This window comes from Lissotriton helveticus, chromosome 3_1, assembly GCF_964261635.1.
Source record: "Lissotriton helveticus chromosome 3_1, aLisHel1.1, whole genome shotgun sequence".
NCBI lineage: Eukaryota > Metazoa > Chordata > Amphibia > Caudata > Salamandridae > Lissotriton > Lissotriton helveticus.
In genome coordinates this window covers 495791719-495817961 of record NC_136061.1, presented here as the reverse complement: position 1 = coordinate 495817961, position 26243 = coordinate 495791719, and the positions used below count along the sequence as shown (strand labels likewise).

The 26243-nt window shown below is 48.4% G+C and overlaps 1 protein-coding gene across 1 annotated transcript in view; it reads left to right on the top strand.

The window, feature by feature from the left end:
- NEMP2 (nuclear envelope integral membrane protein 2) overlaps nt 1-26243 on the top strand; it is a 281558-nt gene that overhangs the window by 159211 nt on the left and 96104 nt on the right. The window lies entirely within an intron of this gene.

Here is a 26243-nt window from a genome sequence, read left to right as displayed (position 1 = left end):
AATCTGCCCTTCTGCCCTGTTCGGCAAGTATGCGGACGATGAGATGGCCCGCATGAAGCGGAGGCCGAGACCCTGACGGCTGTGGGCTTGGAGAAGCCCAAAGAAAAGAAGGCCTACCGCCCATTCCAGAGACGGTTCGGGGCACAGGGCAGAGGGCGAGGACAGGCTTCGGGACAGCAGCAGCAACAACAGCAGCAGTTCCGGAGGCCCTTCCAGAAGCGCCAGAAGGGTAGAGGAGGCCAGCAGTCCTCTACAGCGAACAAGGGCGCAGCTGGGTCTCGACCCTGAGCGGTTACTTCCCCTATATCCGTTACCCCCTCCGGTGGGGGGAAGCGTTCAATTTTTTCTGGCAGAGTGGAGAAAAATTACTCGGGACAAGTGGGTGCTGAATATTGTTTGCAATGGATACAGTCTTCGGTTCACCAGCCGCCTCCATCAATTCCACCGGTCAGCTCGCAGTTTCAACTGCGCGAGCTCCAGGCGGAGGCAGATTTCCTGTTAAGGAAAAGGGGGATAGAAGACGTACCTCTGTCTCAAAGGGGAAGAGGTCTGTACTCCCGGTTCTTTCTGGTTCGCAAGAAGGACAAGAACGAGTTCAGGCCCATTCTGGATTTGCGACAAGCAAACAAGTGGATTCGCAGAGAGAAGTTTCGCATGCTGTCGTTGCATCAGATTTATCCTCAGCTGCAACAGGGAGACTGGCTATGTGCTATAGACCTACAGGATGCGTACTTCCATGTGCCCATTGCACACAAACACAGGAAGTTCCTGCGATTCTAAGTCGGCGCCAATCATTATCAGTACACAGTACTGCCATTCGGGCTGAAGTCTGCGCCCAGAACATTCTCGAAGTGCATGGCAGTGGTAGCTGCACACCTAAGGAAGAACAAGGTTTTTGTCTACCCGTACCTGGACGATTGGTTGATCAAGGCCTCCTCCTTCTCGGAAGCTCAAGCGCACTTCCGGAAGACGTGCGTTCTCTTGAACAAGCTGGGGTTGCACATCAACATGTCCAAGTCTGTCCCGACTCCAGTCCAGTGCATACAGTACTTGGGAGCCTCCATCAATACGCTGTCGGCAAGCGTGTCTCCTTCGGAGGAGAGACGATTATCACTCCTTCGGAAGGCTCAGGCTCTTATGACCGCTCCATCTACAACAGTGAGGACGGTGTCTTCTCTACTGGGGTCGATGGCCTCTTGTATCTTCCTCACGCCACACGCATGGCTGCACATGAGACCATTGCAGGGGTGCTTGGAGAATCAGTGGGATCAGAGGAAAGGATCTTGGGACGACAAGATACGACTGTCTCTGCATGCTCTTCAGTCTCTGAAGTGGTGGTGTTCAGCGGAGAATCTCCTCAGAGGGGTTCCCTTCCACAAGGACATTCCCACGCAGGCTATCGTGACGGATGCGTCGCTCCACGGCTGGGGGGCACACTCCGGAGACTTACAGATTCAAGGGACGTGGTCCCCGACGGAGTCCACGTACCACATCAATTTCCTGGAACTCAGAGCTGTTCACTTGGCACTGAAGGCCTTTTATCTGTCCTTCCGGTCCGACTCTCTGCTTGTTCAGACGGACAATACGACCACAATGTATTACCTCAACAAGCAGGGGGGGTCGAGATCACGCACTCTGTCGCAGGAGGCGCAGGCGATCTGGCACTGGCTCCTGGCCAGAGGACTGACGATAACGGCTACTCATCTGCCAGGTGTGCAGAATGTTCAGGCAGACGCACTGAGCAGACTGATTCAGGAAAACCACGAATAGGTCATAAACAACAAAGTACTAGGAGAAGTCTTCGCAAGGTGGGGGACTCCAGACGTAGATCTGTTCGCCACCGCCGAAAACAGAAAATGCCGAGACTTCGCCTCCAGGTACTACCAGCCGGGGACGCTGGGGAATGAGTTATGGATCAACTGGTCAAACAGGTTTCTGTACGCTTTTCCACCCATTCCCCTGATTCCGGCGGTGCTCATCAAACTGTCCCAGTCCAGGGCGCGGATGATCTTGATTGCCCCGGAATGGCCCAGACAGTGGTGGTTCACGGACCTGCTTCACCGGTCTCTCCTTCCTCACATACGGCTGCTGTGCAGGCCGGACCTTCTCACGAAGTTCGGGGGGCAGATGTTGCACCCCAACCTCTCGTCTTTGAGTTTGGCGGCATGGCTCCTGAGATAGTGCAATATGGCCATCTGAATCTACCAGAAGATTGTATGGACATACTGAAGGAGGCTAAGCGACCTTCCACTAGGACTTCTTATGCTTACAAGTGGAAGAGGTTTTGCATCTGGTGCAAGTCCAAGAACTATGACCCAACGACATGTAAGGAAGATGTCATCCTTCCGTATCTTCTACATCTGGCGCAGTCTGGCCTTAATGTCCATTCCATTACGGTTCATCTGGCTGGGTTGACTGCCTACAGGAAATGCCCTTCACAGACTTCCTTCTTTCAGATCCCTGTGATCAAAGATTTTTTGGAAGGCTTGAAGAAAGTGTTCCCTCCTGTCCGGTTTCCTTCGCCTTCATGGGAATTGAATGTGGTGCTGTCCAGATTGATGATGGAGCCTTTTGAACCTATTAATAAGGCTTCGTTGCAGCACCTGTCCTGGAAGGCGGCGTTCTCGTGGCCATTACATCGGCCCGCAGGGTGAGTGAAATTCAGGCGTTGTGTTGCCAAGAACCTTATACTGTATTTCATGCTGAGTTTGAGTTTGAGTTTAAAAGTATTTGTTAAGCGCACTTTCACCAGCGGTTTCATGACGCTGTGACATGCAGTTCTCCAGAGTGGGAATGGCAGGGAAGGAACAACGTAACAAAAAATCTAACTAAAGGATTTGGTGAATAGTTGAGCCTTGAGTTTCTTTCGGAACTGGGGGTAAGGCGTTAGGGATCTGAGCTCAAAGGGCAAAGAGTCCCATAAGACTGGGGCAAGGGTCGCAAACTTCGACCCCCCCCATTTTTTCCTGCGGAACCGGGGGACTGATAACAGGGATTGAGATGAGGATCGTAGCTCCCTAGTTGGAAGATATGGAACAATCTCTGAAGCGATGAAGGCAGGGGCCGTGCCCAGTCGAGCCTGGAAGGTGATGGAAGCAAGCTTGAACTGGACACGCTCACGGACAGGAAGCCAGTGTAGGGATTTAAGGAGGGGTGTAACGTGACAAGATTTAGGGAATTTGAACACCAACCGTGCCGTCTGGTTTTGGATCAACTGCAGCCGCCTAAGACTATATGCAGGTATGCCAGCATATAGGGCGTTGCCGTAATCCAGGCGGGAGATGACCATAGCAAGGATGATCAGCTTCAAGGCCTCGAAGGAAAAGAAACGAGATACCTTGCGGATGGTGCGTAGTGAAAGAAAAGAAGAAGAAACCACGGAGCTAACCTGGGAGTGAAGGGTGAGGTGAGAATTAAGTTTGATGCCTAAGGTTTTCACTGAGGTAGAAGGGACCGGGGGAGAACCTAGGGAAGGGGGCCAAAAAAGTGAAGACCAGGGACTGGAGGCACCACCGGTCAACACCAACTCGGTCTTATCTGGGTTGAGTTTCAGGTGGTTAAAGTCCATCCAGTCCCGGATAAAAATCATAATGGACTGAAAATTAAGAATAGAAGCAGAAGAAGAAGAGAGGTTGAAAACAAGTTGGAGGTCATCCGCATAGTTATATACGGCGACCTCCATTTGTTGTAAAGCAAAGATAAGGGGAGCAATGTAAAGGTTGAACAAAAGAGGTGAAAGGGAGGAACCTTGGGGGACCCCGCACTGAACCTTCCGGAAGTCCGCAGAAAAGTCACCCAGGCGGACCGCCTGGGTGCGGTCCCTCAGGAAGGAGGACAACCACACCAGGGCCGTGCCCCCGATCCCTGCCGCCCTGACACGGGAAAGCAAGATGGTGTGATCAACCGTGTCAAAGGCGGCTGAGAGATTAAGGAGGACCAAAGCCTGGGATCGACTAGTGTCCATTCCCTCCCTGAGGTTGTCAAGGACCGAAAGCACTACGGACTCCGTTGAGTGTGCAGGGCGAAAGCCAGCCTGGCGAGAAGCCAGAACCCCATGCTCCTCCACAAAGGCGCTCAGAGACTTGGTGACATGACGCTCAAGCACCTTAGCCAAAAATGGTAGGAGAGAGATGGGGCGATAATTGGCGGGGACCGAGGGGTCCGCGCCAGGCTTCTTTAAGATGGGTAGAATGATAGCTGTTTTCATTGGGTTGGCCACAACCCCCTGGGAGAGGGAACTATTGAGAAAGTGAAGAGGGGGATCAGAACAAGTTGAGTAAATGTGACGGAGGATGTGAGCGGGACAAGAGTCCAGAGGGGAACCAGACTTGATGAGGAGAATTAATGAAGAAAGGGATTCCTTGGTCAGAAGTGGGAAGGCATTAAGTTGTCCTTGGGGCGGAGGACACTGAGGGTCCACAAAAGTAGGGGAGGGTAAGGGAATATTGGCTTTGATGGCGGCAATCTTATTGATGAAGAAACTGTTCAAGGAATCACAGAGGTCCTGGGAAGGGGAGGGCTTAAGGGATGTCCGGTCCGAAAATGCCAAGTTGTGGACAATCGAGAAAATTTCCCTCGATTGGTTCTCGGCTGTGAGGATCTTAGAGGAGAAATAGGCCGTTTTAGCGGCCGAATAGCTTTCTTATATTGAGCCAAGAGAGCGATGAAATCAGCTCTAAGAATGGGACAGTAATTTCTCCTCCAGGCCCGCTCAGCACGGCGTACCTCTAGTTTGATGGTTTTAAGGTCGTCGGTAAACCACAGATTGGCATCCTTCTCCCGCTTAGAGGTCAACCGCTTTAGCGGAGCAATGGACTCACTAGCTGAAGAGAGCCACTGATCAATGGCATTGGCCTGAGCCAGAGTGGAAAGGCCTTGTAAGGTGGGGTAGGAATCAACTAAGAGGGCAGATAAATTATCCGGATCCACTCTGCTCCACGAGCGGACCCAGACATTTTTAGGAAGAGGGAGCCTGATAGTAGAACTTATGGGGAGAAAAAAAGATATTAAATGGTGATCAGACCAGGTGCAAGGTGAAATGGACAAGGAGTCTACCGGGTAGTTTAAGGACCAAATCTGATCCAAGATATGCCCCTTGACGTGAGTTGAGGAATGAACGTGAGAAACAAAGTTAAGAGATTGGAGTGTGTCTGAAAACTCTCTCGAGGATGAACAATCTGCTGGGTCAGAGGGCCAGAAATTGAAGTCACCCAGCAGTAAAACGGAAGAGTTATTAACCGTGAGGGTGGCCAGCACCTCCTGAAAGTCAGAAAGAAAACGTACAGGTGACTGGGGAGGACGATAGATGAGGACACAAGTGAGAGGGGGGGAAATGGAGGTAGTGCGGATGACAAGGTGCTCAGTAGTAGCAATGTCTGACAAGGAAAGCAATTGGAATGGGAAGTCAGACCGGGCAATAACTGCAACGCCGCCCCCAGTTCTGCCAGATGAACGATCAGCACGAAAAGCATAATAAGGAGCAGGAAGGGAGGCTAATAAGGCAGGCAAGGAGTCATCACTGAACCAAGTCTCAGTTAGAAAGAGAAGATCAGGTGCGTGGAGATCCGACAACACCGATAGTTCATGTGAATGAGCCACTGCCGACCGGGTGTTTAAATAATAAGCCTTAAGAGACCTGGCTGGAACTGGGTTGGCTTCCTCCTTAGGAGGCAGAGGGAAAGTAAAGGAGGAAGATGAACAAAAGCAGGGAGAAGCAGGGGACAGATCAAACAGGGAAATGCGTGAGTGTATGGAAGCATGTAGGGACCACGGACCATGTAAACTGTGAAGTTGGGAGGAAGAGTAAGTAATGCTTTGGGCAGGGAGACGTGCCCCTAGCCCCGGTCGGCCGTGGACGGGCGCAGACGGGCTTAACTTAGGCGCAACTTCGGCACGCCTTCGTCGCGCCCGCTGCGCCGCCGGTAAGAAGTGGCCATTATGTAGGGACACATATGGGAGGGATTTCAATGGGGCGTGGCAGGGGGTGGAGGAGCCAGAGAACTGCCGCGCCCAGCCCAGACCCGCCCAAGGTGGAATGGCCGCCCGTCCCGCTCCCCACGCTAGGCAAGGAGGGGGCGATCAGCGGAGGCGGTCTGACGGTCTGGGTCGCGGTTGCAGGCGGAGGGGCAGGCAGCGAATAGCTAAGCGCTCGTTCCTGGGCGCTGATCGGTGTGCACTGAGCAGGTAGGCACAAGTCTTTAAAAAGTCAAAATGAAGAGTAAAAGGAAACCGTTGCTCCTGGGGAAGCGTCGGGAGATCTGCAGTCAGTGCAGGTGAGCCGGTGTAAGCCCTTTAAGCTGTTTTGCCAGGGGGGGAGGAGCCAGAGAACTGCCGCGCCCAGCCCAGACCCGCCCAAGGTGGAATGGCCGCCCGTCCGGCTCCCCACGCTAGGCAAGGAGGGGGCGATCAGCGGAGGCGGTCTGACGGTCTGGGTCGCGGTTGCAGGCGGAGGGGCAGGCAGCGAATAGCTAAGCGCTCGTTCCTGGGCGCTGATCGGTGTGCACTGAGCAGGTAGGCACAAGTCTTTAAAAAGTCAAAATGAAGAGTAAAAGGAAACCGTTGCTCCTGGGGAAGCGTCGGGAGATCTGCAGTCAGTGCAGGTGAGCCGGTGTAAGCCCTTTAAGCTGTTTTGCCAGGGGGGGAGGAGCCAGAGAACTGCCGCGCCCAGCCCAGACCCGCCCAAGGTGGAATGGCCGCCCGTCCCGCTCCCCACGCTAGGCAAGGAGGGGGCGATCAGCGGAGGCGGTCTGACGGTCTGGGTCGCGGTTGCAGGCGGAGGGGCAGGCAGCGAATAGCTAAGCGCTCGTTCCTGGGCGCTGATCGGTGTGCACTGAGCAGGTAGGCACAAGTCTTTAAAAAGTCAAAATGAAGAGTAAAAGGAAACCGTTGATCCCGGGGAAGCGTCGGGAGATCTGCAGTCAGTGCAGGTGAGCCGCTGTAAGCCCTTTAAGCTGTTTTGCCAGGGGGGGAGGAGCCAGAGAACTGCAGCGCCCAGCCCAGACCCGCCCAAGGTGGAATGGCCGCCCGTCCCGCTCCCCACGCTAGGCAAGGAGGGGGCGATCAGCGGAGGCGGTCTGACGGTCTGGGTCGCGGTTGCAGGCGGAGGGGCAGGCAGCGAATAGCTAAGCGCTCGTTCCTGGGCGCTGATCGGTGTGCACTGAGCAGGTAGGCACAAGTCTTTAAAAAGTCAAAATGAAGAGTAAAAGGAAACCGTTGCTCCCGGGGAAGCGTCGGGAGATCTGCAGTCAGTGCAGGTGAGCCGCTGTAAGCCCTTTAAGCTGTTTTGCCAGGGGGGGAGGAGCCAGAGAACTGCCGCGCCCAGCCCAGACCCGCCCAAGGTGGAATGGCCGCCCGTCCCGCTCCCCACGCTAGGCAAGGAGGGGGCGATCAGCGGAGGCGGTCTGACGGTCTGGGTCGCGGTTGCAGGCGGAGGGGCAGGCAGCGAATAGCTAAGCGCTCGTTCCTGGGCGCTGATCGGTGTGCACTGAGCAGGTAGGCACAAGTCTTTAAAAAGTCAAAATGAAGAGTAAAAGGAAACCGTTGCTCCCGGGGAAGCGTCGGGAGATCTGCAGTCAGTGCAGGTGAGCCGCTGTAAGCCCTTTAAGCTGTTTTGCCAGGGGGGGAGGAGCCAGAGAACTGCCGCGGCCAGCCCAGACCCGCCCAAGGTGGAATGGCCGCCCGTCCCACTCCCCACGCTAGGCAAGGAGGGGGCGATCAGCGGAGGCGGTCTGACGGTCTGGGTCGCGGTTGCAGGCGGAGGGGCAGGCAGCGAATAGCTAAGCGCTCGTTCCTGGGCGTTGATCGGTGTGCACTGAGCAGGTAGGCACAAGTCTTTAAAAAGTCAAAATGAAGAGTAAAAGCAAACCGTTGCTCCCGGGGAAGCGTCGGGAGATCTGCTAAGGTTGTTATGCGTACTCACCCTAAATTTCTTCCAAAAGTTATATCTGACTTTCATGTTAACCAGACCATAACTTTACCTACGTTTTTTCAGAATCCTTCCTCTCCAGCGGAACGGTCCCTGCATTCCCTGGATGTTAGGAGGGTGTTGATATTTTATCTGGATAAAACCAAGGATATTCGTAGGTCAGACCAATTGTTTATCAATTATGGATCAGTCAGGACAGGTCTTGCTACCTCTAAACAGTCCATCTCTAGGTGGATTGTGTCCTGTATACAATTGTGTTACCAAAAAGCTGGTAAGACCTTAGGGGGTAAACCTAAGGCTCATTCCACCAGGGGCAAAGCTGCCACGACTGCTTTGCTCCGTAATGTTCCAATTGCAGAAATCTGCAAGGGGGCCACTTGGAAGTCGGTCCATACCTTTGCTAAGCATTACTGCCTGGACACTGATACCAGGGCAGACGCTCAGGTTGGGCAGGCTTTGCTGCAAAATCTGTTCGCACAGTAGTGGTGTTATTTCTCTTTTCTCCACCGCCGCTTTGGTGTGGGGATGGGCTTGCCATTCTATTCACTAGATTATGACTATACACAGAGATCCCCTACTACAGAAGGAGTAGTGTCTGTCTTGTAACTCCAGTTCTGTAGTAGGGGTATCTCTGTTATAGTCATAAGCGCCCGCCCTCCTCCCCGGTGGAGAGAGATATTCATGTAAGGAATGCTACAGGTCTGGCGTGTTACGCCTTCAAAAAGAACTGAAAGTAAAAGGGACCTGCAGTGCATTCTGGGATACTGTGAAGTTCTGGAAAGTTCTCTTAAAGGCACAGCATCCTGTTCTGAGCCACATAATGGCAGCCTATGGGGCTTGTCTGTCCATGTCTTCCTCTTAAGTGTCTGTGCAGTTCTGCATTTTTCGACACCGTAAGAGATTATTTTTGATTGCTCCGGGGTCCACGCACATGGGCGGGACTATTCACTAGATTATGACTATAACAGAGATACCCCTACTACAGAACTGGAGTTACAGGACAGAAACTACTCCTTCACCTTTTTGCATTGAAAGAAATCACAGTACCTCGTTCTGTGCACCCTAAATGACTTTTCAGCAGATCGATTATGTCCATGGCAAATATGTTGTGTGTCGTTGACTTTGAGGGTTACACAGTTCTTATGATCTTTCTTCAGATTTTCCATGATGATCTTTTATTTGCTTATTAGTTATACAGTGTGAGAAATGCCTGAGAGCGTCTTGGTGCTAGTGACTTTAACCAGAAAGATCAACTGAATGTAATATATTGCATCTACATGGGAAATGGACAAAGCCATGTTTTGAGCTGTTTCCAAAATATCATCAGATTCGCCTGGCTTCTTAAGTTCCAAAGCTTACAGGCTGAATGTACAAAACCTCTGCCACCCGACGAGGCAATGTGAATTCTTTGTAATCCAACATTTTGGGGGGGGGCTCTGAACGAAGGCATACCATTCAGCTTGTTCTTAAGGTATTCTGACCCAAAGACATGGAGCGCTTTATGAGCAGTGCACAGTGCCTTACATTTCACTCTCATTTTGACGGGGAGCCAATGCAGCTTCTCCATGGCCTTTGAAACTAAGTTAAGGTTTTTGAGCAGCCTGGCAGCCACAGTCTGAACTTTGCAATTTCCTGAGAGAGTCCTGCTGCATGCCCAAATACAAGGCAGTGCAGTGGTCTAGTATTGAAAAGTCAAGTGAAAAGACCACTGTCTTTTGTAAATCATTTGGAATGCGGGGCAAGATTTTCCTCAAACAGTTTAACTGATGCAAACAGATAGGAGTGCATTTATTTGATTGTTCCCAAAAAAGAGGTTGGAATCAAAAATGATTCCAAGATTTCTTACTTGAGAAACTGGGATTAATAGAGGTTCCAGAGACTGTGGCCACCAGGTGTCACTCAAAAGGTATGTATCCCTCCCAAAAATAAGTAATTCGGTTTTAGCTGAATTGAACCTGAAACAGGGGTTGGCCATCAGCTAGCCACTGCTCGAATACAACTATTGAAACAATGAGCCACCTCAACAATGTTACTGGTGATAGACACCACAGTTTGTGTGCCATCAGCATAGGAGGTGAATAAAAAAACGAATGATCTAATAAATTTAGCAAGGGGGAACCACATAAATATTGAATACGATGGGACTGAGCGACAGCCCCTGTAATACCCCGCACGGCAAAGAGAAGTGAGATGTATAACCTTTCAAGCACCTCATTCAGCTAGTATCCACATAGTCCAGAGGTACCTTTACTCTCAAAACAGTATACCCCCTTTAGCCAAGGAGCATCTCTTAAGAAAGATCTCAGAGGTGGATACTGTGCACTCTCCTTGTCCATTTAAGTTGTAGGTGAGGTATCTGTTGTTTAAATAGCCCTTGTTTTACTGAAGTCTTGGTTATGCTGTTTACCTTGTTCCTCTCTAGAATTTTATTCTCCTGAAATATTTGTTACCCGAGTGCCCATTATACTGAAGATCGCAACATGGAACACAATGTATTTGCAGTCCTGTTTTCAATGTGAACTCTTGCTTTCCTCTATCTGATAGACTATTAGTTGTAGATTCCATACCTTAGAATTTCCCTCAGGCGTCCGTCTGGATCCGTAGATTTTTCATAAGCAGTACCCCTGCGCATTGATAGGTGGTGTCGACCGGTTCTGTCGTCAGCGCCGGGATGACGTTATGGGACCTATATAGACATCGCCCATATTCTTTCTTTTTCTGCGCCAGCCTAAGAAAAGAGCCTTTAGCCACTTTTTGACTAGTCTTTTTCGACTTCTTTTTCGAGTCTTAGGCTCCTGGTGCATCGAGGATGTCCCAGCGTAGGACTGACTTCATGTCCTGCGGCTCTTGACAGCACATGATGTCCATAACGGATCCGCACCTTGTGTGCCTCTGATGTCTGGAGCTCGAACAGGACCTTAAGTCGTGCTTCGAGTGCCGGGTCATGAACCCAAAGGCTTTGCGGAAGCTGTCCTGAATGCTGTTGGAGGCGAGGTGCTCAGCCCTGCATTGATCCCATTATTGTTTGAGGGGAAGGTCTCTAGGATAGTCGCAGAGCCCACACTCCTCGTTGCACTCCAAGTCATCGGGTAACTCAGGCCAGCACAAGAAGTAGTCCAAGAAACACTGGCGTTCTTCGACTTCTCCCCATCTGTCGGCCAACGGGAGAAGGGACTCCGAGTATCGTCGCTCAAAAGCTCTGTCCCTGGAGCCGCCTACTGAGACCACTCCGCGCCTCCCTGCTTTTCTGGGAGCCGGAGCGTTAACTGCCCAAATCCAAAAGTTCAATAACACCTTGTACCTCATTTTTGGGCAGCTGGCTCTGCTGGTGTGCCTCGGCCCGGCAGAGTTGGTTGGGGACCCTAGGCCTTTGAAGCAGCCGGCTTTTGCCCCAACTCCAAAGAGCACACATTGATTCGTTATCGGAGCCAGATCGACGCCAGTCGATCTTACTCAACCATTTCTGACGTTGATGCTCCCATCGCCAAACGTGCCCCCGTTCAGTGCAGACTCCATCCTTGTCCCGGAAGTGAACACGGAGCTGGACTAACATCGATCTACGTCTGTTCCGATGCCGAAAGGGACTTTTGTCCTTGTGGATATCCCTGCTGTTTATTTTAGGCCAGAAAGTGGTGGAGAGGAATGGGAGGTGCAGCTAGACCCTTTAACTGACCAGCTTGATGAACCGGACTGACAGATAGACCTGGTTGAGGCCTGTGGTCTGGACACTTCCCCTGACTCTGGCTTGCTTTCTCCCCCTACCGTGTCTACAGAGGAGGGGGCTTCCTACGCTGTGGTGGTGAGGAGCGCTGCCAAGGTCCTTGGTCTCAGGCTCCCTACGGTGGCAGTCAGGACTAACCTCCTGACAGAGGTGCTTCAGCCTGTGGCTACCACTTCTGAACCACCAACAACAAAACAAGAAGGTTGTTTAACCAACACAGCGAGCAGACGCCAAAGGTAGATTCGGATACTGTCTAGTGCAGTTCACCCAGCTTCAATCAGATCAAGGAACCCATCCTTAATGGAAGAAGATGGCACACCCATAATTTTGTTTCATGCCTCATCATATGCATCTTCTCCCACCCTAGTCAGATGGTACTACCAGGGCGGACTCAACCTCCACGAAGAGTTGGCAGTAGGAGGGAGTTCTTACATAAAACTTACTTGACAACATCGCGATCCAGTTTAATTAAAAATACCTTTAGGTTCCTCAGTTATCACCTTTATTATTGAGGACCTGAGGTACACTAAAAACAATACAAGTGATGGAGACCAAAGGGGATAATGACTCCTAGCCAACATGTTTCTGCCCACATTGAAAGCCTAAACGGTCTGGGGCATTCGTAAGGGCTATCTGATTCCTATCAGAACCACTGCTAAGCTATGTGCTACCGTGAAGACGTACACCTACAACACAACCAAAATGGGTCCTACTTGGGTTACAAAAATACACGTCGTCGCTCACCCTATGCTTTAGTTGATACCAGAAACTCGTCAAGGGAGGGGTGGTGTCCTTCGTAGTCACACATTCATAAGAAGTTACGCCACTAATCCACCTATATCGCTCTGCTCCCTGCCGCTTGGTCCACTTCTGAACCCCTTTTGCCATTCAATGAAGCCCTCACTGATGTGCTTCTAGGCACCTGGTCAAAGTCCAGCACAGGGGCTCCTGTGGACAGGACAATCTCCCACCGCCCGCTCCAGGCGACCCAGCTTTCCTGACACAACATCCCTCACCTGAGAGTTTAGTTGTCCAAGACTCATTTTCGAAATGCGCATTTTTTTCTACTCCCCCAGATGGGGAATCCAAGAAGCTGGACCATCTCTGGAAGAGGATGTTTTCTTCCTTCAGCTTGGCATTGCGGTCAGTGAATACTGCTTGCCTCTTGGGCTGATATGCCCATACTATCTGGGATACAGTTGTGCAGGTGTTGCCTCAATGCCCAGAGGAGGCCCGGGCTGTTCTCTCCCAAGCAGTTGTGCAGGCGAGAGATGCAGCCAAATTAATCATGCGTTGTGGACTGCATAGCACCGACTCACTGGGCAGAACAATTGCCACGTCGTTAGTTCTCAGACACTACACCTTGTTAAGGACTTTTGACTTCTCGGGAAATGTCCATTCTTGATTGACATGCCCTACCATGGCACGCACCTTTTCAGAGACAAGCAGACTCAACACTTGAGCGCTTCATGGATACTCAAGCTATGGCCATATCCATGGGCTTGATGGCTACCTCCCGTCCACCTCAGGCTGCCTTTCATGGCTATGGAAGGGGCGCCCAGCCACTTCCTGTCCAGCCCAGCCAATAAGTCATGCAAGCAGTCCAGCCTCTGCTTGGCCACCGATGTGGGGCCCAGTGCCCTTGTGGGTCAGGGAGCCAGCAGACTGGCCAGTCCACCCTTTCCCCCCGTGCCACTGCCTCCAAACCTTCCTAGTCCAACATTTCAGACCCATCACCTCCTCTGCTGGCAACTCCCTCCCCTTCGAGACCACCCCTCCCGCCATGCCACCCAACTACGACGAATGTCCGAGGATCATTTGGCGCTTCCCCGCGACGAAAGTCCCTGCTCTCGTGGCCAAGGGGCCCATAGAGAGGGTCCCAATACCATATGTAAGACATGGTTGTTATTCCTGCTACTTTCTGGTGCCCAACAAGGACAAGGGTCTGCATCCTATCCTAGACCTCCGGACCCTCAACTACTTCCTCCCTAAGGAGAAGTTCAAGATGCTCACTTTGGCCCAGGTCCTTTCTACCCTTGACCCAGGAGACTGGATGGTAGCTTTAGACTTGCAGGGCACTTATTTTCATATCCCCGTCCTGCCTGCCCACAGACATTAATTACGGTTCACGGTGGGCCATTAGCACATTCCGTTTGTCGTGCTCCCCTTTGGCCTTACCAGTGACTCTCGTGTGTTCACAAAGGTGATGGCGGTGATCGCAGCTCATCTGTGCAGATCAGGGGTACCAGTATTCCTCTATCTCAACGACTGTCGTCTCCCTCCTCCAGACTATGGCGGACCTCTTGCAGTTGCTGGGGTTTACTATCAACATGCCAGAGTCAAACCAGACTCCCTCTCACATGCTCCTTTTCATCAGGCGGTTCTGGACACAGTGCAGTTTCAGGCCTATCTTCCTGAGCCGCATGTGTAGGATGTTTGGTCTATGATACCAATGTTTCAGCCTCTATTCTGGATTTAAGTGAGAATGACTGAGGTTGCTGGGCATCATGGCCTCCTGCATCCTGCTGGTGGATCTGGCCAGATGGCATATGCAGGCTTAGCAGTGGGATCTGAAGTTCCAGTGGGCGCAGCATTAGGGGAATCTTTCTGACTACGTCCAGATCTTGGAGGGAACTGCTCAACGACTGCAGTGGTGACTTACGAACCAAGATTGGGTCAGAGCCAGATCCCTTTCCCAACCAGATCTAATGGTGGTGAAAGATGCGTCACTCCTAGGATATGACATACACCTGGGAGAGGCAGAGATCAGAGGCGTCTGGTCTCCGTCGGAGTCCGGTCTCCATATCACCCTTCTGGAGCTCTGGGCGATCAGACTGACACAGAAAGCATTCCTTCCCTCCCTCAAAGGGAAAGTGTTGCAGGTGTTCAAAAACAGCACCATTGCCATGTGGTATTGCAACAAACAGGGAGGGGTGGGCCGTGGACCCTTTGTCATTAGGTTCCCCGTCTCTGGACATGGCTGGAACATCAGTGCATAAGCCTGGTAGTTCATTAACTGGCAGGTTCTCTGAACGCCAGAGCAGACAAACTCATCCGTCGGTGCCTGGTCAATTATGAATGACGTGTCCATCCGAAGGTGGCTCAAGGTCTCTTTCAGCGGATGGAAGAGCCTTGATTAGATCTGTTTGCCTCTGAAGAGAATGTGCACTGTCAGCTGTATTGCGCAGTGGTGTTTTCAAGGCGGCTCTCGCAAGGCGACGCTTTTTGCTTATACCACTTCTACCCAGAGTGTTCAAGAAGATCAAGCATTCTTGTTGCTCCAGATTGGGCAGGAATAGTCTGGTATTCCGAAATTCTGAGCATGGCCATTAATCCTCAAACCAAACTGCCCCTTTGGGAGGATCTTCTGTCGCAGCAGTAGGGGACGGTTCTTCACCGGAACCTGTCCAGACTCCACCTCCTTGCGTGGAGATTAAGCAGTGGCAGTTGACCTGTCGCAGACCAATACAACAGTTTAGGAGATGGAGGGATAGTAGTAGAGTGTATGACATATGGTGCCTACAACATCATGAGGATGCTGAGTTCTGAGTCACTGGTCCACAAGATCCACACCAGGTTGGACCTTTTGCTCCGTAACAAAGCACTAGGGACACGAATCCGACGTACATAGAATCTGGCATGCACTCTCTCAGATCACTGCCCACTGCAAATGATTCTGCGTTGGGGAAGAGACCGCCCCAACATACCAACCTGGACACTCCAAAGAGAGTGACTCCAGGATGTACCCCTCCCTGCAACGCAACTTACCCAATACTGTGAACAAAAGTGAGCTCCACATACTCCAAGGCAGTGAAGTGAATGCTCACAAAGGGTTTGTGCGTGGACACTACATAGCCACCACGTGCATAAGGAACTCCTGGTTAAGGAACAGGAAATGAGGTTGCTTGTAACTGAGAATTCATTACAGGCTGCAAAAGCTGACCAACTAACACAGCTGAGGAAAGACCATAGGGACCTCAAAGCACGCCTGGGTAAGATTGATTATACTAAATACCTCACCCAACTCTGTGGCAAGGGAGACTGAGCGGACAGGATGTTGGTGCGGTTGGTCCTTGCTGACCAGGTGCACCCACTGATAGAGGCAATTCAGCTAGACCATGCCACTGTCCTCAACACACCGACATAAATGATGCCTTCCTTTTATTGTTCCCTCTATGCAGAGGTAGAGTTCTTCCCCACAGATGTCCTGAAGGACTCCCTACAGGGGCTTCCCCTCCCCTGCCTGAATCCACTCCAAGGAGCGGACCTGGACAAACCTCTTCAAATCGAAGAGATCCGCATGGCAATCACTCAAATAGCTTGTAATGAGACCCAGGGTACGGCTGGCCTCCCTACAGAATACTCAGCTAACATTAGCGTATCACTCTCGCTGAAGCTATTAGACATTTACAACTAGGCGAGGGAGCTGGGACAGCTCCCAGACATACTGTGGGATGCACAGATAGTAGTAATCCCCAAACCAGGTCGCGGCACGCTAGATGTTCGCTGTTAAACCTAGATTATAAGACATTAGAGAAAGTACCTGCAAATAGATTGCTCCCCATTATCAGTATTTAAAACACACTGATCAAAACTGGTTTATACCTGCACCTAATATATTTCTCAGTATTCGTCCACTCCTGATGAGGGGCAATCCAGAAACAGGTGGCAGTGTGGCTCAACATAGAAAAACCTTTTGCTACCCTGAGGTGGAATCAGTTATTAGCGACATTAGAGGAGATGCATGTAGGCGAGAGGTATATCTGCTACATCCATGCCTTAAATGGGTGTCCGTTAGCAAGAGTTAAAATGGGACAGTTTATCTCTGGTGGTTTTGATATACAAAGGGGCACGAGGCAGGGTTGCCCACTGTCTCTGTTGATCTTTGCTCTCGCCATGGAACTACTAACCTGTAGTTACGCATGCATGCACGACAATCGGGAATAAAGGTGCATGGAAGCTGCCATATAGATGATAACCTTATCTACTTACACGATGTCAGAGCCACACTCCCACCACTGATTAATTTGGGACTCTATCGGGCCTCAAGATGAAAAGGTCCAAGTCCTGCCTGTTCCCCCTCAATCCACTCCCAGAACAAAATAGAGAGGTGCTACAGCACTCTAGGCTCATGTGATAATATGCTATGTTTGAATATTTGGGCATACAGATTTATCACATGGACAATGACCTCATAGAAGGAAACGTATACAAGGCCCTGAGTTTGATTCGTAGATCCAACCCATTTTGGACGTCGCTCTTGCCTGTGGGTCATGCTCATTCCGCCATGGCTATGGTACTTCTTTGCAGCCCTACCACTTACACTCCCTACACACTGCTTTGCTGACCTGAACAAGCTCCTGTTGTAGCTGATATGGGGCACGGGCAGGCAGCATGTAGCACTTGATAAATTACAAAGACCACTGCAAGAGGGGGGACAAGGTGCCCCAAGCTACGAATTATACTACAAGGCTGTTCAATTGCAGTGGCAGGCGCGTTGGTTGGGGACGACCTCCTGCTCAGAGCGAATGGACAACCAACCTCTCCTAGATGGACCACATACCTGGCAATCGAACCCCTGGTTAAACCCCCTCCCTCCCCATCTCCTCCCCATCTTCCCCCGAAGAGGACAGCTAGCACGCCAGTAGTGGCATAAATATATACACAGTAAAAATCCCTCAATCCCCACAGTACTCCCCCATTGATCCCTATTTGGCAAATGGCAGCAGGGGCTGGCCGACATCATATTATAAAGTGCTGGAGGGAGGCGGTATTAGAACGTACAGGGGATTTCTTTGTGGAGGGGGCATAAAGTCCTTTCGGTAGTTAATGGATACATACGGTATCTGATGTACAATGCCAAGCAACCACCAATCACCGCGCAATGGAGGCAGGGCCTAACTGAACCACCCACATCACACTACACTGTTACATAGAGGCACTTGAAAATTTATAACAACCCTCTACCCTGCCTTGTTTGCCCATCACCACAGATCGGACCCCAGGGTCCGCAAACTCTGGACCTTCAGACGCAATTATTAGATAAACAATATGCACAAGTCTTGCAGCTGGTAAAAAGGGTCTCGCCCAATTCACGATTTCGCTACATGCAATTTATTTTCCTACACCAGACATATCTCACACCACAAGGCATAACATGCATGTACCCAAATGCCCCCTCCAGGTGCCCCAGATGCAGCGTACCTGATTGTGGTTTCTTACACATGGTGTGGGAGTGCCTGGTGATGGGACAAGCTTGGAGGGAGATCCCGGGAGCCATCACCGCATTGGTTGAACGTGTGATTTTGGCCACTCCAGAATCCTTCTGTTTGGGCATTGGACTCAAGGCTAGGGAAGATAAATACTTTCGCAGATTAATTGACTTAGCATTTATACTGTTCAAACGGCAGACTGAAATGTCCTCAATCTCACGCAACCCCTGACACGCCATGTTGGCTCAACATCTTGTTGAAGTGGGCAAAAGGTGAATCAGATGTCCTCCAGAAGACCCGTAGACATAGTGGAGCCGGGGTAATGACTTGGGTCCTCTACATTAGGAATCTGGAAGCGAAAAATTACATACAACCACCTTGACTGTCCCCTCGAACACCTCCCACTATGCAATCTACTACTGCTCAATTACAGGGAATGCTGGCAGTGGAAAATGATGAATTGGACAATGTACCATTATGGGTTCTAAAATCAGTCACATTGCCATGGCAGCCTAGAGACATCCTTAATGCTCGTGAGTGCACAATCTAATACACAGTTACCTAACACGCAATATATGCCCAGCTCTTCACCATGACAGTTTCCTTTATGTAATCAGCCACTCGTCATCACGGCCCTTCGAGAGATAGGTTAGACAAGCAAGCTATTATGTTCCTAGCACTGAGCTGAGTCCCAGATATGACATTGTTACTGTTAGATATTGTAAAACCAATAAAGCAATGGAAAAAAAGTGTCCTGAAAGGTAAGGGGTATCATAGTATCAATTGACAGGCAGAGATGATGTAAGAGGGACAATACGGACAGGGCCCTTTGAAGGAAGAGGTCAGTTAGCTACTTCTCTTCAGCATCAGTGAGGTATGAAATACAGTCATTAGCACTGACACTCAGTAGATCATCCAGCAGTTGAGACTAGTCAAACTGTTGGCAGAAATACCACAACCATACAAAAAACGTTAGTGTACTGAAGATAATTCAAATCTAATATGTTGATTGATTTTCTTCTTCCATTAGGAGTTAAATGTTGTTATGATATAGTTACAAGTATTTCTTAGCAGAGGTGTTAGACCTGGCATCTTTGGCATCCTTTTCCCGTGTCTTTTTTGCTTCTGAACTCCTGATTTTGACTGTGTGCTGCATTTGGTTTCTGCTGGTTTTAGGACATCTTGGCACTTTCCCATTGCTGACAAGTTCTAAAGCGCAAGTGCTCCCTGTGTAAATTGAATCTATAATTGGTTATCCATGGTTGGCATATTTAATTTACTGGTAAGTCCCTATTAATGTATACTGTGTGTGCTCAGGGCATGTTAATCAAATGCTACTAGTGGGCCTGCAGCACGGACTGTGCCACCCACATGAGTAGCCCCGTAACTATGTCAAAGACCTACCACTGCAGTGTCTGTGTGAGTAGTTTTAAACTACCATGCTGACCTGGCAAGTGCACCCACTTGCCAGGCCAAAACCTTCCTTTTTACTACATGTAAGGCACCTCTAAGGTAGGCCCAAAGTACCCCCATAGCCAGGGTGCAGTGTATCTAAAAGACAGAACATGTACTAACGTGTTTTTACATGTCCTGATAGTGAAATACTGTTAAATTCATTTTTTACTATTGCAATGCATATACCTACCCATAGGGTAACATGGGGATGAACATGGAATATCTTTCAAGAAATGCCTTTTAAGTGTAATTTCCTAGTGGGAGTAGATAGAGATCTGCCGTTTGGGGTCTCTGAACTCACAATTTAAAAACACATCTTTTAGGGATGTTTTTAAATTGCATGTTTGAAAATGCCACTTTTAGACTGGTCATTTCTTGTTTAAACGTTCTGTACCTTTGCCTGTCTGTAGAATACATGCTCGGGTTGGCTGACAGTTGGGTTCTTCTACATTCACTCTAGACAGTCACACATGTCCTGATGGCCCATCACCTTGCTGATGGGCATTCCTGAGCTATATTGGTGGGAGGAGTTGTCACTGACACCTGAATAGGCCTGAGCCTGCCCTCATACAAAGCTGGCTCTACCCTCCTTCAGAGGGTCTGGACACAGGTCTCGACACAGGTCAGGGAAAGGCAGGGTCTTGTGCACTACAAAGACTCTCCTTTGAAGTTTGCCTACTTCAAAGGCAGAAAGGTGTACTTTGGACCTTGGAAACCCCAAAATCAGTCAATGTCTGGACTGAAAACATTCTGCCAGTTAGAAGAGCTTGGTGCTGTAGGAGGGACTGCCACTCAGCCTGTTGCTTTGTTATGCTGGCCTGCTGCTTGCTTGCTTCTGTCTTGAGACTGAAAAGACTGGACTTTGCTTTCTATATCCCGCTTACAAGGCTCTCTAAGGGCTTATGCGTGCTTGCCACCTGTTAAGAAGTCTCATGGCAATCAAAGACTTCATCTGTAGCCCATAAATTCCTCTGCTGGGAGTTCTGACTTGCCAAGTGGTGCCAATTCCAGTTCTGGGCCACTAGAGGTAGTTTTGCTGCTAAGAACCAAGAAAATCCGCGCATCAACTCAACGCTTGTTTTTTCCGATGCAGCACCAATGCATCGCTGCGGCTGAAGAATTGACACAGCGACTGGCGTGCGGCTGCAAGATCCCTGCAGCCTGAGTCCCAAGCACTGTGTCACCGACGTCCGTGGTGTACACTCCGACTTGAACGTGGGCCCTGCTGTTCAGATGAAGAAATCTACACATCACCTGCTTAGCCACTGGGAAATTGACGCAGTTCATGTTCTGCCACTGCATCGGCCAAGCATGTCCGGATTTTCGACACATTGTCCCGAAGTTCTTCATCAACGTTGCCCAGCATTAAGGAACCAAAGTCACATGTCTGGAAACTGATGCATCACCTCCTTTGACAGCAAGGAACCAATGCATCACCTCCCCTGTGCTGCAGCAAGGAACCGACGCATCACCTCTCTAGGCAGTAAGGATCTGATGCACCACCTCCCCTGGGAGTAAGGAACCGATACAGTGCTTTGCTTTTCCTGAACCCAACCTCCCCTGTGCCTGTTTTCATCTTTCATTTTAACTCATCCCAGGTACTTTGTGATAAAAGCGACGCATCCATAGTTTTCTATGGACTGAACTATTTTGAACCTTTTAAGAGTGATATCTTGACTTGTGTATGTTGGATTTTTGTCTTTCTGGTCTTGTTTTATTCTGATAAATAATGGTTATTTTTTCTAAACTGGTGTGGTATCCTTTTGTAGTGTTTTTACTGTGTTACTGTGTGTGTGTGTGTGTACAGATGCTTTACACATTGCCTCTGAGATAAGCCTGACTGCTCGTGCTCAGCAACCAAGGGGGCAAGCAGGGGTTATTTTAGCTGTGTAATACCCTTACCCTGACTTGAATAAGGGTCCCTACTTGAACAGGGTGCAAACCTCTGCCAACTAGAGACCCTTGTTCCTAACAAGAGGTTGGTGTAAATACCTTTAAAATGCTGTATTTCATGTACAATCTGCAGTTGTCCAAAGCTGAATGTAATGTTTGTTTGTTATGGTTGTTTGGCTTTCAACCATGCTATTTGGTTGAAAGTCAAACAAACATTTACCTTGCAGACTCACACATTTATCATGAGCATAGCATTTACATCAGAATCACAAAGTGACAAATCTGTCATTAAGGTACAAAAATGTCTTTGCTTTTACTTTAAAAACATTACTGTCTCCTAGCCTTTGTTGCAGGTTTCTTCAGAGTGATTGGGGAATGTTTCCTCTGGTCCTTAAGTTTAAGGAGGCCTGCATGGGTGCATTGCAGATGATTTATGCAAAGGCCAACAATGGAGATTTAATCTAAGAAATGGGTTTCCATGTTAAGCACATCCCAACATCCCAGAGATCAAAATACCAGCCATTCAGGCTAAAACGTACAGTGAGGGTGGGGGTGAACTTGCAAAAGGATGGGTGTCTTACAATGATTCTTTATAAATTGTTTAAAAAAATACTTTCATCAGTATTTAGGCTCCTATTACAGGTAATGTATCTAGAGACAATGGCTGCCCACAATTACCTATATCAGATTGAATTTCTGCATGAAATTCCAACAATTAAGCGTTAGACTCCACGAGATGGAGAATAAGTCTATGGACCTTGTTTTTTGAGCCACTATTCTGCCCGAAATGCCCAGTTCCATAGAGTTTAACACAGACATTTACAAGTTGATTCATTTCTGCAAGGGCTCCTGTGAAGGGGCACAGGGGCACCGGGAAAAAGCAGAGTAGAGGAGGGAAGAGGAATTGTTGCCCGAGCATGACAGGGGTAATATTTATTACATGGTCTTCGTGCTGTGGATGGTAAAATGAGGTTCAGTGTTCCTGCACTTGAGAAATTTGCTGCGTAAACACCGTCCCACTTCTAATTGGGTAGAACCAAATTCCACCCAAGAGTTGTACTCCACTTAATTTGTAATTAGGGCCATTTTAGTGTACGTTCTATGCTAAGACTACAATCATTGCAGCCCATAGTTAAGTACACTTCTTTTCAGATGAACTCGAAGGACAATGACAATTGTCAGCATGAATGGGTGAGCACTATCGGAAACTATTTGTGCCAGTGCCGCAGGGGGTTTGCCCTACGTGAAAATAAACATGACTTGTAAAGATGGTGTATTGCCCTAAATATTTTAAAAACAATTGATTCCAGCTGGTTCATACAAATGGGTCAGCTTCTCACAGATGAACCTCATATGCAGCTGCTGCAAAAATAGGGCATCCTAAACCAGCTGCAGATTCGGGCGGATTTGGTATAGGGTACGACTAATGGTACCTTGTACCTCCGCCCTCCTGTGCATGACCAAAGACTGGACTGTGTACAGGAGCTCTGACTCACTATTCTGGGGGTGTCATAACGGTATCCACCCTTGTCCCCTATCATGCCCTGCACATAGCCTATAGTAGCATGAATGGCTCTACCGGTGCATGCCTGGGGTAGCTCCTCTATTTCTTCTGTGTAGATTATTTAGAGACCATCTAAATCAAGAGCAATAACATTCCTAGCTTCTCCAACACTAATTTATTGCCCATGTATATTAGGTTTGTATTTCTTGTCCCCTACTATGTTATAATGTGATGTATTTGCTCGTGGCATGTGATATCCGGTTTAACTGTTTTCTACGTTTTCTTATGTTATTGTGAAGCGCTCTGATACCTCCGGGTCTAGCCAGCGCTATATAAAACTTTTCAAATAAATAAATAAATAAAATGATTTTTTGGTGAAGTACAAGCCTTGAATCTCTCACTCCTCTTCCTCCGATTGCAGACGCAGTGAACTAAGACAGGATAAAAGCACAGTTTTAGACTAATTAATTCACCACACCATAATACCTGCTACCTAAGCCACACTGCCATTCAACAGTCCTCCGGTCATTCGCTACTCCACGGTGTAGTGTCATAGCTGTCTGTCTGCTAATGCGCTTTGGTGCACTGTAAGCAGTGTGAAGCACAATATAAATATAATTACAATGGATAAAATGCGTGTGGGATTATTAGCGGCAGTTTTATCAAGATGCATGTACTTATGTTTTGTTGTTCCCGCTAGCTAAACATTTATTTGTTGTACATAATTACTGAGGCATTGTTTTTGAATTCATGTGCATTTTCCAGCCATGTATTTTTCCCCCCAGTAGCTTCATGTTAAATCTAACTTGCTGTGTAAGTATTGTAATATTGTTAATAAACAAAATCGTAGCTCTTAATTTGGCTGTGTTAATGTAGCCCTATAAAGCCTTATAGACCACTGCAGAGGACGTTGGAGCATTGGAATGTTGAGAGCCCTCTTGATGACGGCGCTGCAGCAGCAGGCTATAAACATTTGTATAGGCCGCTTCTGTTACCATTATAATGTCCTAATCCGAATCTCCCTCTCCTCTGCTATGCTCAGAGGAAGGGCAAAGGTTGTGGGCAGACACAAAGTGCCAGCCTTCCTTACTACTTCCTTCCATGGTTCATAGTGATACTGGAGCCACCTTTGAAAGAAGGAAGACGTCTTCTCTGCCCCTCTCCCCTCCTCTGCACTGCCAAATGAAGAACAGCAGTTTGATAGATTGGGGTAGACTGAGGCTGTCTTCTACCTCCTCTGAAAGCTCCTGCCCTCCATGTATGACCTTTGCTGCTGGGGCCATGGCAGAGGCAGCAACTGTCAAACATAAAGAGCAGATGTATAAGGTGCGGAAGCTTCCGATCTGTGGGTGTTTAAAATCCCCAGTGGCCCGTGGCAGGCTGTTTTTAAGGTCGAAGCCTAGAAGACAATAAAGCTGTCTGGTTTGCTGACTGCTTCTTGGGGAAATTCTGAAAGCTCCCCTGGGAATGCCTTCTGGGCTTGCCTACCATTGGCTTTGTGGTCTGTAACTCACATTTGCTTGCTTTGTTTTTAGCTGTCCAGCATATCTTTGTCCCTCCCGTGGAGCATCACCTATTTACCATCGCTCCTTGTATTCGTCTACTAGTGCTCACTTACTGTAAACAGACCCTTAAAATTTGTTCTTATCTTGTCATATTTGCTATGCATTCAAAGACATAGGTCAAATGTCACTCTCTGTCATCCAAGGGCGCTTGGTGTTTACTTTTCTCTCTCTGACATCAAACTGAGAGGATTTATGTGGCAATCTTGCTTGGCACCCATGTGTAAGGAGAGGTTGTAGGATGTTATTTTTTTCTAGCACACAACAAAATTATTTCAGAACATATATCATATAATTAGGAAAGCACAAATTCAGCACCATTTATTGTAATTCTGAAGTTAAAATCTATACACTTGGTGATGCTTTTGCTACACATTATCGTTTGTGTGCAATATAGTTTTATCAGTAGGACTGTCTGTGTAAATGCAGTGGTCACTTCAATTGAAAATGTGTAGTCTGTAATGTTAGTGCACTATCAGAACTTGCATACTTCACTCTGCGCAACTCCAATGTACTCCGCTCTACCCAAGTTCACTCTACAACACTCTTCTCTGTGACAAACTATGACACTCTTCTACCCTCTTTATGCTGCCACTCCACTCAACTCTCTGCCACTCCTGTCTCGGCCACGCCACTCTACAATACTTCACTTTACTCTGCGAAACTCTGCTCTACTGCTCTCTATGCCGCTCCACTCTATGCCACTGTACTTCACTCTACGACACTCCACTCTTCTCTACCACACTCCTCTTCACTATATGATACTCTACACCATGCTACGCCACTCCACTGTACACCACTCCATTCTATGGCATTCCATTCTACAACACTTGACTCCACTCTATGCTATGCCACCATACGCCCACCACGCCACTCTACACCACTCCACTCCACACCACTCCACTCTATTGCACTCTATGACAATCCACTCCATGGCATTCCACTCTATGCCACTCCACTCTATGCCACTCGACTCTCCTCAATGCCACAAACGTTTTGCCAAGCTGAACAGCAGCCACATTGCTGTGCAACATGGCTAATAAAAATTGACAAAGCCAATAGCTCTTGCATAGGCGAGACCTATTGGCTTTAACAATGCATGTTTTTAAGTAGGGCATTCACCTCAGTGCTGAAATATTCTATTCGCCATATAGCCCACCAGCCATTAAAGTACCAGTCGTTTGTTGTTGATGCTCATGTTAGGCTTCCGCCAGTACTGCTGGAGCATGCCTTCAATTCAATTGCTAACTTAAATGCCATCTCTCCAAGTTACAAACTAAAGCTACAGGCGAGTAATGTAGTCAGGAGAGAGGGTGTTTTACGACTGGAGTATCCAAAAGGAATTGCCAATCATGCTGTTAGGGTAGTCCATCTATTTAGGGTAGAATGTCCAGTTTAAAACAATTGTTGGTGTAGAGTGCATGTACCAGTTATTAATATCCCTCTGTCGGTCCGTTGTTGTCAAAGAAACTACCAATATTTCAGCATTATACCTGGCGTATTACAATGCTGTGTCTAATATTGGTGGTATTTTGTTATTTGTCATTTATTAAAAACCTATTGTGTCATGCACTTGTCTAAAATAGTATCTAAAATTATCTATTTCCAACAAGCATTTTATATGAATTGAAGTTATTTTCGTAGAGCGTTTGTGTGTGCGCAGAGAAAAAGTTATATGTTTAGTCTGAAACCATGCACGTTAGTCAAACAGTGCGAGTGGGTTAATTTAATTAGATAGCCTATATCAAAGGCTAATCAAATATAAATGTGCCTTGTATTAGAAGAAATTGTATATCAATTACTTTATTGCGTAATTTCAATTGAGAATGATGGGTGGACCCTAGTGAAAAAATTATTTTAATGTTTTTCTACGTTTCATCTTTTTACATGTGGATTGTAATGATTTAACAAATCAAACATATATATAAATGTGCATTTCAAGAAGCATGTTTTTCATTGTTATAACTATTTC